Raw genomic sequence first — 12,270 nt, 5'->3', positions numbered from 1 at the left:
CTTTGTTTGTTTGCCTTGTGTGTGATCCCTTATTTGTGATTGTTGCATTCATGCGTTCATGCGCATCATAAAATTCATCACACGAAAATTTCAAGGAACTGAGGTTTTATTTGCAAATATTTTCAGACCATAGATTATGGACGAAGGAACACTAAGAAGTACAGTTTCAGATGTCCGGATTTGAAAGAGTTAAGGAAGTTGTCATCTTTTGTATTAGATCCCTTGGACTTCAAGCAACGTCATGGGAAGCTTCTATCTATTTTGTCTACTGATGTAGTTGAAGGAATCTTGAGTGTGTTGGTTTAGTTTTATGATCCTCTCTACCGTTGCTTCACTTTTCCCGATTATCATCTTGTGCCTACGTTGGAGGAGTATGCCCATTTCTTGGGAATACCTATTTCTAACAAAGTTCCCTTTAGTGGATTGGAGGAGATTCCCAGATCTTATATTATAGCTGAAGCTCTTCATCTAAAAAAGTCCGAGATTGAGGCTCATTGGGTGAAGAAAGGAGGATTGTTTGGGTTGACTTTTGAGTTCCTCATCAAGGAAGCTACTTCCTTTGCTCAAGCCGATAGTGTGGATTCTTTTGAATCCATCTTTGTGTTGCTCATCTATGGTTTAGCTTTGTTCCCTAACATTGAAGGTTTTGTTGATGTTAACACCATTATAATTTTCTTGATTGGGAATCATGTGCCTACTCTTTTGACTGATATGTACTTCTCTTTGCATTTGAGAAATTCTAAAGGTGGTGGAACAATTGTGTGTTGTGTTCCTCTTCTGTACAAGTGGTTTATTTCGCACTTGCCTCAGACGCCTGCTTTTATGGAGAACAAACAATGTCTACGGTGGTCTCAGAGACTTATGTCTCTCACTAATGATGATATGGTTTGGTATGACTCTTCATTGGGTAGTTTGGATATTATTGATTGTTGTGGTGAATTCTCTAATGTTCCTCTCATTGGTACACAAGGATGAATTAACTACAACCCTTCTTTGGCTCATCGTCAACTTGGGTTGCCCTTGAGAGGCAAACCTAATAACACTTTGTTGAAGCAGAAGATTGTGCATGTTTGGCATAACGTGCATAGGAAAGGAAGATCCGAGCTTGGTCCGTGCAACTGTGTAGCTTTGGAAGCTTACACTTCTTAGGTGAAGAAGAGAGCTTTGGAATTGAAGATGCCTTATGCTTGTGAAATACCTATGTCTATGGTTGTGGTTGAGCCATTAACTCTCCCTAACCAAGATGTAGGGGAGTTGGAAGACACACTCGCCAAGATGAAGCAAGAGAAGGATATGTGGGAAGAGCGTTTCCACGGTTTAAGCCGAAAGCATGAGGAGTTGCAGCTTGAGTCTAAGGATAAAGATGCACTTATTGAGCTCCTTGAAGATCGAGTAGTGAAGAGATAGAGAGAACTGGAGGTTTCATCTTCCTCTAGTATGCCTCAACCTTCCATCGCTTGTAAGAAGATTGTTGATCAACTTGTCCTCGAGAAGACTCAGATGAAGACTTCTTTTGAGTCCGAGATTCGACGCATCCGAAGGACGTACACGCCTGTAACCAGATATTCTGAAATTGTTGTTAGGGATCCTTAGGATGACTAGTCTTCTTTTCTCTTGTATTGTATTTTTGGTTTCTGAAATTGTACTTAGTGTAATCCTTCAATTATATAAATATAATAGAGTTTTTATGGTCATATCAAATTGTTACAATTGTTATTATTGTTATATATATATATATATATATATATATATATATATATATATATATATATATATATATATATATATATATATATATATATATATATATATATATATATATATATATATATATATATATATATATATATATATATATATATTTATATATATTTGCAAATAAAACAGTAAGTTCCTTGAAAATAAAAACAATCAGGCATTACATTTCATGCATCATTTGCATAGCAGGTTTCTCTTTCGCCAGATGTCTTATTGGTATTTCTTCTGTGCTTCTGCCATGATGACTCATCGATACAATACCTACGCCAATCACTCAAGAACCATGGAACATATAGAGCAAGAGAACACAGACTTGAAGGACGAGATCGCCCGCCTGACTGCCATGACGGAGTCAGTGTTAGCTGTTCAGGACCTATCTTCTCCAACGCCTGCAACTCCTCCTCCTCAGAGGACTGTCATTTCAGAGGTTTCTACCTCTACAATTCCTAATACTGCTGCTCACTTCGCGTCTATCATGCCTGCCGGATTCCTGTGGGGAATGCCGCCTAACTTTGTGGCTGAAGGTTTCGCGCCTACTTTTGCTTCCATGCCGACGTCTAGCCCGATCATATCTGTGCCGCCACCAGTTGTTCATACTTTACCCCGTGTTGAAGGCACCATCTATCATTCAGAGTCGTCTGAGGGTCCGGATGTTTATGAGAAGATGGATGAAATGAAAGACCAATTCCTTAAGCTGTGAAAGGAGTTGAAGACCTTGAGGGGAAAGGATTTATTTGGTAAAAATGCTGCGGAACATTGTTTGGTTCCTAATGTGAAGATCCCGATGAAGTTCAAAGTCCATGACTTTGAAAAGTATAAGGGGAATACTTGTCCGCTCAGTCATCTCGTCATGTATGCTAGAAGGATGTCGATGCAAACTAATAATAATCGGTTATTGATTCATTATTTCCAAGACAGTATGAATGGTGCCGCTCTGAGGTGGTACATGGGTTTGGATAGTGCGAGTATCCGCACGTTCAACGATTTAGGTGAAGCTTTTATGAAGCAGTACAAATATAATGTGGATATGGCTCTGGATAGGGACCAGTTGAGGTCATTGTCTTAGAAGGATAAGGAGACGTTTAAAGAGTACGCTCAGCGATGGAGAGAGCTTCACTCAGATTACCCCTCCTTTGGAAGAAAAGGAGATGACCCAAATTTTCCTCAAAACCATGAGCTCATTTTACTATGAGGGGATGATTTCCAGTGCCCCCGGTGATTTTACCGAAATGGTAAACATGGGGATGAGACTAGAAGAAGGTGTTAGAGAGGGACGGTTATCTAAAGAGGAGGTTTTGTCTAGCAAGAAGTATGGCAGTGGGTTTGCCAGAAAGAAGGAAGGCGAGACTAATGCAGTATCTGTTGGGAGGCAGAGGAGGCCTCATGTAAGAAGAAGTCAACAACCCCGCCAACACCATCATCAAGTATCATCTGTCATTCCAGTCTTTTCTAACAATCAATCAACACCAATTCAACAACAACGTCAACAACCGCCACACCAATGAACAAACAACTATAACAACAACAATACCAACAATCATCAATAAGCATAAAACTTTGAGAGGAAGAAGGTCTCTTTCGACCCGATTCCTATGACTTATGCTGAATTATATCCATCATTGGTTCTCAAGACATTTTGCAACCGAGAAATCCGCCACAGATTCCTGAACTACTTCCATGGTTGTATAAATCGGAACTTCGTTGTGCCTTTCACCAAGGAGATCCCGGTCATGATATTGAGAATTGTTACCCCCTGAAGTATGAAGTCCAGAAGCGGGTAAAGAGTGGAATGGTGTCCTTTGAGGATCGTGCACCAAATGTCAAAGCAAACCCACTACCTGCCCATGGAAATTGACCTGTTAATAAGGTGGACGATTATCCCGAATAATTCAAAATATATGATGTTCAATTCATTTGAAGGTCCTTGGTGAGGATGCACAACGATATCTGTTTGGTAAGTGATTGTGAGCATGACCATGATGGTTGTGCAATTTGCAGTGTCAACCCCCCAGGTTGTGTGATTGTGAAGAGAGACATCCAAAGGTTGATGGATGAAGGTATGATTCAAATTTTCCAATCCCGTCACTTAGGTGGCGATGTGAATGTTATTGTTCCAGTGTTTAAAACTCCAGAAAGAATAGTAATCTAGTATGACAGAAACATTAGTAATAGTGTTAGCATTAAATCGTTATCGCCGTTGGTTATACGGTTAGCGGGTCCAGTCCCGTATGCATCCGATAAGGCTGTCCCGTACCAGTACATTGCTACCATGTTAGAGAATGGTCAAGAGGTTCCTCTACCTATGACCAATTCTGTTGTGAGCATAATTGATGTTACGAAGGTGACCCGTAACGATCGTGTCTTTGGGCCGGTGTTCCCTAAGAATGTAGAAGATTGTTCAGTTGGTAAGAAGGTGGATGTGCCTGCAGTAGATCCAGTTAGCGCTCCAGAGTGTCAGCCTGGTGAATCCATCGGTTTGAAGCCTAACGATGATGATAAGGTACTTTGGTAAATCAAGAAAAGTGAATTCAATATGGTGGAGCAGCTGCTCCAAACTCCCTCCAAGATTTCAGTGTTGTCTCTGCTTATGAACTCTGAAGCTCACAGAGAAGCACTGCAGAAAGTATTGGAGCAAGCATATGTGGAACATGATATTATGGTGGATCAGTTTGATCATATTGTGGCTAACATCACTTCCTGCAACAATCTTAGCTTTGGTGATGAAGAACTCCCTGATGAGGGAAGAAATCACAACTTGGCACTACACATTTCAATGAATTGTAAGGAGGATGCTCTATCAAATGTTTTGGTTGACACCGGTTCTTCACTGAACGTACTCCCAAAATCAACTCTATCAAGGTTGTCGTATCAAGGAGCTCCGATGAGGTATAGTGGTGTGATCGTCAAAGCTTTTGATGGTTCTCGCAAGACCGTGATTGGTGAAGTGGACCTTCCTGTATAGATAGGTCCGGGTGATTTCCAAATTACTTTTCAAGTAATGGATATCCACCCGACCTATAGTTTCTTGCTAGGAAGGCCATGGATACATGAGTCAGGAGCTGTTACTTCAACTTTGCATCAGAAATTGAAGTTTGTCAAGAATGGAAAGCTGGTTATTGTTGGTGGGGAGAAGGCTTTGTTGGTAAGCCACCTGTCATCGTTCTCTTATGTAGAAGGTGATGATGAGATTGGAACTCCTTTCCAAGCCTTGTCTATTGCTAAGGAAAAGAGAGTTGGGACACCCATGTCCTCATTCAAAGACACTCACAGAATTGTTGAAGATGATAAGTCTGATCAGTGGGGCCAGATGGTAGAGGTCACCGACAATAAGAGTAGAGCTGGTTTGGGATTCCAACAAGGTTCATCTATGATTAGAGCTGACGATGTGCAATGCAGTTTCCGTAGCGGAGGGTTCATTCATGGTAATGAACAACACTTAGCTGCAGTGATCGAGGGTGATGAAGACGAGAACTGCACCAATTTTGTGACACATGGAAAAGCTTGCAACAATTGGACTGCTGTTGATGTTCCTATTATTGTGCATCGATCTAAGTAATTGCTTTTATTTGTTTTTGAAAATCCTTCTCCTATGCCTAAGGGAGAAGTGAACATTGTTTGGGAATTTTCAAATTTGATAATCAATAAAATATAATTTTATTCATCCTCATCTATGATGTTTTATTTTTGCTTTTTGCTTTATTATGAAAAATGGTAATCACAAAAAACATAAATAAATATATAATAATTGTCCATCTGCATAATATTTGGTCATAATTCACTTCTCTAAAATCAAAATATCAAATCATTATGCAGGTTGGTTTTTAAACCCATTGAATGCAATGATCCTTCTCCTTCTCCAAATTTTGAATTCCCTATGTTTGAGGTTGAGGAAGAAAGTGATGAAGAGGTATCAGATGAATTTTCTCGTCTTCTTGAGCATGAAGGAAAAGCCATTCAGCCATTCGAAGAGCAGATTGAGCTAGTCAACTTGGGGTCGGAGAATGATGTGAAGGAAGTCAAGATCGGATCTCGACTGTGTCCTGAAGTGAAGAAGGGGTTGATTGATCTTCTCCGAGAGTATTCATATGTGTTTGCCTGATCCTATCAAGACATGCCTGGTTTGGATTCTGAGATTGTGGAGCATAGATTGCCGTTGAAGCCAGAATGCCCTCCAGTCAAGCAGAAGTTGAGGAGAACTCATCCTGACATCGCAGTGAAGATCAAAGAAGAAGTGCAGAAGTAGATTGATGTCAGTTTCCTTGTTACTGCCGAGTATCTGCAGTGGGTAGCTAATATTGTGCCTGTTCCTAAGAAGGATGGAAAAGTTCGTATGTGTGTTGATTATAGAGATTTGAATAAAGCCAGTCCGAAAGATGATTTCCCTCTGCCACACATTGATATGTTGGTAGACAATACAGCTAAATTCAAAGTCTTTTCGTTTATGGACGGATTTTCCGGATATAATCAGATCAAAATGGAACCTGAAAGTATGGAGAAGACCACATTCATTACACCCTGGGGAACATTCTGTTATAGAGTGATGCCCTTCAGTTTAAAGAATGCTGGTGCAACTTACCAAAGAGCAATGACTACTCTTTTTCATGATATGATGCATAAAAAGATCGAAGTCTATGTTGATGATATGATTGCTAAATCTATTGATGAAGAAGAACATGTTGAGCATTTGTTGAAGCTATTCCAGCATTTGAGGAAGTATAAACTCCGCTTGAATCCCAATAAGTGTACTTTTGGTGTTAGTTCTAGTAAGTTATTGGGCTTTATTGTTAGCGAGAAGGGTATTGAAGTTGATCCTGCCAAGGTCAAAGCAATACAAGAGATGCCTGCGCCCAAAACTGAGAAGCAAATAAGGGCTTTTCTCGGCCGCTTGAATTATATCTCAAGATTTATTTCACACATAACTTCCACATGTGCACCTATATTCAAGCTTCTTCGGAAAGATCAATCTTGTGTTTAGACCGAAGACTGCCAAAAAGCTTTTGACAGTATCAAAGAATATTTGCTTGAACCTCTGATTCTGTCTCCGCCTGAGGAAGGAAGATCGTTGATCATGTATTTGACTGTTCTTGAAGAGAGTATGGGTTGTGTTCTTGGTCAGCAAGATGAATCTGGAAAGAAAGAATATGCTATTTACTACCTCAGTAAGAAATTCACCGATTGTGAGACTCGGGACTCTATGCTAGAGAAGACTTGTTATGCATTGGCTTTATCTTTAATCATACCACTTGGTTGATATCCAAAATGGATCCAATCAAGTATATTTTTAAGAAGCCTACTTTAACTGGGAGGATTGCCCGTTGGCAGATGTTGTTATCAGAGTATGATATTGAATACCGATCTCAGAAAGCGATTAAAGGTAGTGTCTTGGATGATCATTTGGCTCACCAACCAATTGAAGATTACCAGTCAGTGCAGTATGATTTTCCTGACGAAGAGATCTTGTACTTGAAAATGAAAGATTGTGATGAACCATTACTTGAAAAAGGGCCAAAACCTGGTTCCCGTTAAGGCATGGTATTTGATGGAGCTGTTAATCAGTACGGTAATGGCATTGGGGCAGTGATTATTACTCCTCAAGGCACGCATTTTCCGTTTACAGCTAGATTGACTTTCAAGTGTACAAATAACATGGCTGAGTATGAAGCTTGCATTATGGGGCTTGAAGGGGCCATTGATCTCAGAATCATGTATCTTGACGTCTATGGAGATTTAGCTTTGGTTGTGAGTCAAATCAAAGGTGAATGGGAGAAGAATCAACCCGGTTTGATACCATATCGAGATTATGCGAGGAGGATTTCAACTTTCTTTGCAAAGGTTGAGTTTCATCATATCCCTCGAGATGAAAACCGGATGGCAGATGCTCTTGCAATGTTGGCTTTAATGATTGTGGTGAAGTTTTGGAATGAGGTTCCTAATTTGACTGTGATGCATCTTGATAGGCCAGCTCATGTATTTGTTGTTGAAGAGGTCAAAGATGAGAAGTCGTGGTATTATGATATCAAGTGTTTCCTTCAAAGTCAGATATACCCGTCTGGGGCATCTTTGAAAGATAAGAAGACTTTGAGAAGATTAGCAGATAATTTCTATCTGAATGGTGATGTATTGTACAAGAGAAACTTCGATATAGTTCTGCTCAGATACGTGGATAGACACGAAGCAGACTTATTGATGACTGAAGTCCATTTAGGTTCCTTTGGTACTCATTCCAATGGACATGCTATGGCAAAGAAGATGTTGCGAGCAAGTTACTATTGGTTGACAATGGAATCTGACTGTTGCAAGTTTGTGAAGAATTGCCACAAGTGTCAAATTTATGCAGATAAGATTCATGTTCCTCCGACACTGTAAGACCCCAATTTTGACCCTAAGATCCCTCATGCTATCTCATCATATGCATTGGCATTGGGATCATACCTTAGCATCCTCCTTACACCTTTTTTATTGGGTTTGATTTGGGAAAGATCACCAAGCACCTTGTGATTGTATCATACTTTTTATTTTATCATTTACTAACTAAAATACCAAAAATATGTCTTTGCATTTGTCTAACCTTTTGTAGGTAGGGCACATGATCACCTTTGATCTATCAAGTTCACATCTAGGGTTTAAGTGCCTCATTGCTAAGAGCTTAACCAAGGAATGATCCACAATGGCTCTAGGCATCATATATGAGTCCCTATGATCTTTGCATGTTATTTTGGTCAAGAATTCTTCAAGAGTTTGGAGTTGGGATGCAGTGGAAATGGTAGTCTGTAAATGACAATACTCCATAGATTTTTACAAAAGTTGAAAAATGGTAATTTACATGGAAAAAGGCTACATTGAATACAATGATCACTAATCCTTCTACCAACTTCAATATCCATTGTGCTCTTGGCTTCGGTTGAGGATGATGAATCAAGATTGGAGATCAACCGAATGCAGTTACTTGCCATAATCCCTAATTTTTGCCTAGATAATCCCAAGGTGGGGTACTCAATCTACCGGGATAAATTTTCTGTTTTATGTCTCTAATTTTTGCCTGGATCACCCTTTCGGGTTTTCAATCCACCGAGATGCTCATTTTTTCCTAAGCCGCCCTTTTGGGTTTTCAACTTAGCGAGCTAATCTTTTCTTTTTAGGCGAAGTATTTCTTGACTGCATCGGCATTCACAGGACGAGTGAACTCTTCACCATCCATAGTTGTAAGAATCAAAGCACCGTTTGAAAAGGCTCCTTTAATAACATATGGGCCTTCATAATTAGGAGTCCAGTTTCCCCTAGCATCTGGTTTGAAAGATAAAATCTTCTTGAGCACAATGTCACCGTCTTTGAATACACGATGCCTGACCTTCTTATCAAATGCCTTCTTCATTCTCTGTTCGTACAACTGACCATGGCACATGGTAGTTAACCTCTTCTCTTCAATCAAATTCAGCTGATCATATCTTATTTGGCACCATTCAGCTTCAGTCAACTTGGCTTCCATCAAAACACGCAATGATGGGATCTCAACCTCTACTGGGAGCACAACTTCCATGCCATAAACAAGTGAAAAAGGGGTTGCCCCTATCGAAGTGAAGATGGATGTACGATACCCGTGCAAAGCAAATGGGAACATCTCATGCCAATCCTTGTTGGTCACAACCATTTTATGAATGATCTTCTTGATGTTCTTATTTGCAGCTTCAACAGCCCCATTCATCTTAAGTCTGTAGGGAGAAGAATTATGATGTGCTATCTTGTAGTCTTTACAAAGAGCTTCCGCCATATTATTATTCAAGTTCGATCCATTGTCAGTGATAATCTTGCTTGGCACACCATACCGACATTTAATATGATTCTTGATAAACCTTACAGCAACTTGCTTTGTTACATTCGCATACAATGCCGCTTCAACCCACTTTGTGAAGTAGTCAATAGCCACCAGAATGAAACGATGTCCGTTCGAAGCTTTGAGCTCAATCATGCCAATCATATCAATTCCCCACATGGAGAAAGCCAATGGAGAGGAAATGACATTCAACAGTGTCGGAGGAACATGAATCTTATTTGCATATATTTGACACTTATGACATTTCTTCCCAAACTTGCAACAGTCAGATTCCATTGTCAGCCAATAGTAACCTGCTCTCAACATCTTCTTAGCCATGGCATGTCCATTGGAATGAGTACCAAAGGAACCTTCATGGACCTCAGTCATCAATAAGTCTGCTTCGTGTCTATCCATGCATTTGAGTAGAACCATATCGAAGTTTCTCTTATAAAGCACATCACCATTCAGGTAGAAGTTGTCGGCTAATCTTCTCAAAGTCTTCTTATCTTTCAATGATACCCCAGGCGGGTAAATATGACTTTGGAGAAAGCACTTGATATCAAAATACCACGTCTTTTCATCTTTGACTTCTTCAACAACAAACACATGAGCTGGCCTATGAAGACGCATCATAGTTAAATTGGGAACTTCATTCCAGAATTTCACCATAATCATTAAAGATAATGTTGCACGAGCATCTGCCATCCGGTTTTCATCTCGAGGGATATGATGAAACTCCACCCGTGTAACGAAAGTTGAATTCTTCCTTGCATAATCTCTATATGGTATCAAACTGGGTTGGTTCGTCTCCCATTCACCTTTGATCAGATTCACAACCAAAGCTGAATCTTTATAGACATCAAGATACTTGATTCTGAGATCGATGGCCTCTTCAAGCCCCATAATGCAAGCTTCATACTCAGCCATGTTGTTCGTACACTTGAAAGCCAATCTAGCTGTAAATGGAAAATGAGTTCCTTGAGGAGTAATAATCATTGCCCCAATGCCATTACCATATTGATTAACAACTCCATCAAAAACCATGCCCCAACGAGAACCAGGTTCTGGCCCTTCTTCAAGCAATGGTTCATCACAATCTTTCATTTTCAAGTATAAAATTTCTTCATCAGGAAAATCATATTGCACTGACTAGTAGTCTTTAATCGGTTGGAGGGACAAATGGTCAACCAAGACACTACCTTTGATCTCTTTTTGAGATCGGTATTCAATATCATACTAGGATAATAACATCTGCCAACGGGCAATCCTCCCAATTAAAGCAGGCTTCTAAAAAATGTACTGGATTGGATCCACTTTAGATATCAACCAAGTAGTATGATTCAACATTTATTGACGCAGACGCTTAGCAGCCAAAGCCAATGAGCAACAATTTTTTTCAAGCATAGAATACTGAGTCTCACAGTCGGTGAATTTCTTACTGAGGTAGTAAATAAAATATTCTTTCTTTCCAGTTTCATCTTGCTGACCAAGAATACAACCCATACTTTTATCAAGCACAATCAAATACATGATTAATGGTCTTCCTTGAACAGGTGGAGACAGAATCGGAGGCTTAAGCAAATACTCTTTGATACTGTCAAAAGCTTTATGGCAATCTTCGGTCCAATCCCAAGACTGATCTTTCCTAAGAAGCTTGAATATAGGCGCACATGTGGCAGTCATGTGCGATATAAATCTTGAGATATAATTCAAGCGGCTGAGAAAACCTTTGACTTGCTTCTCTGTTTTGAATGCAGACATTTCTTGTATTGCTTTGACCTTGGTAGGATCAACTTCAATACCCTTCTCACTGACAATAAAGCCTAACAACTTAGCAAAATGAACACCAAACGTACATTTATTGGGATTCAAACGGAGTTTGTACTTCCTCAAACACTGGAATAACTTCAACAAATGATCACCATGTTCTTCTTCATCACTTGATTTGGAAATCATATCATCAACATAGACTTCGATCTCTTTATGCATCATATCATGAAAAAGAGTGGTCATTGCTCTCTGGTATGTTGCACCAGTATTCTTTAAACCGAAAGGCATCACTATATAACATAATGTTCCCCAAGGCGTAATGAATGTCGTCTTCTCCATATCTTCGGGTGCCATCTTGATTTGATTATAACCGGAAAATCCGTCCATAAACGAAATGACTTTGAATTTAGCTGTATTGTCTACCAACATATCAATGTGTGGCAGCATGAAATCATCCTTCAAACTAGCTTTGTTTAAATCTTTGTAATCAACACACATGCAGACTTTTCCATCCTTCTTCGAAACAGGAACAATATTGGCCACCCACTACGGATGCTCAGTGGTAACAAGCAAACCATCATCAATCTGTTTTTGAACTTCTTCTTTGATCTTCACTGCCGTATCAGGATGAGTTCTCCTTAACTTCTGCTTGACCAGCGGGCGTTCTGGCTTCAATGGCAATCTATGCTCCACAATTTCAGAATCCAAATCAGGCATGTCTTGATAGGACCAAGCAAACACATCCGAATACTCTTGAAGAAGATCAATCAACCCCTTCTTAGCCTCTAGACACAGTTGAGACCCGATCTTGACTTCCTTCACATCATCTTCGGAACCCAAGTTGACTAGTTCAATCTGCTCTTCAAACGGCTGAATGGATTTTTCCTCATGCTCAAGTAGACGAGATAATTCATCAGATACTTCTTCAC

Source organism: Lathyrus oleraceus, chromosome 3 (assembly GCF_024323335.1).
Source record: "Lathyrus oleraceus cultivar Zhongwan6 chromosome 3, CAAS_Psat_ZW6_1.0, whole genome shotgun sequence".
Lineage (NCBI taxonomy): Eukaryota > Viridiplantae > Streptophyta > Magnoliopsida > Fabales > Fabaceae > Lathyrus > Lathyrus oleraceus.
The sequence above is the reverse complement of the archived record's forward strand: the minus strand, read 5'-3'. Positions refer to the sequence as shown.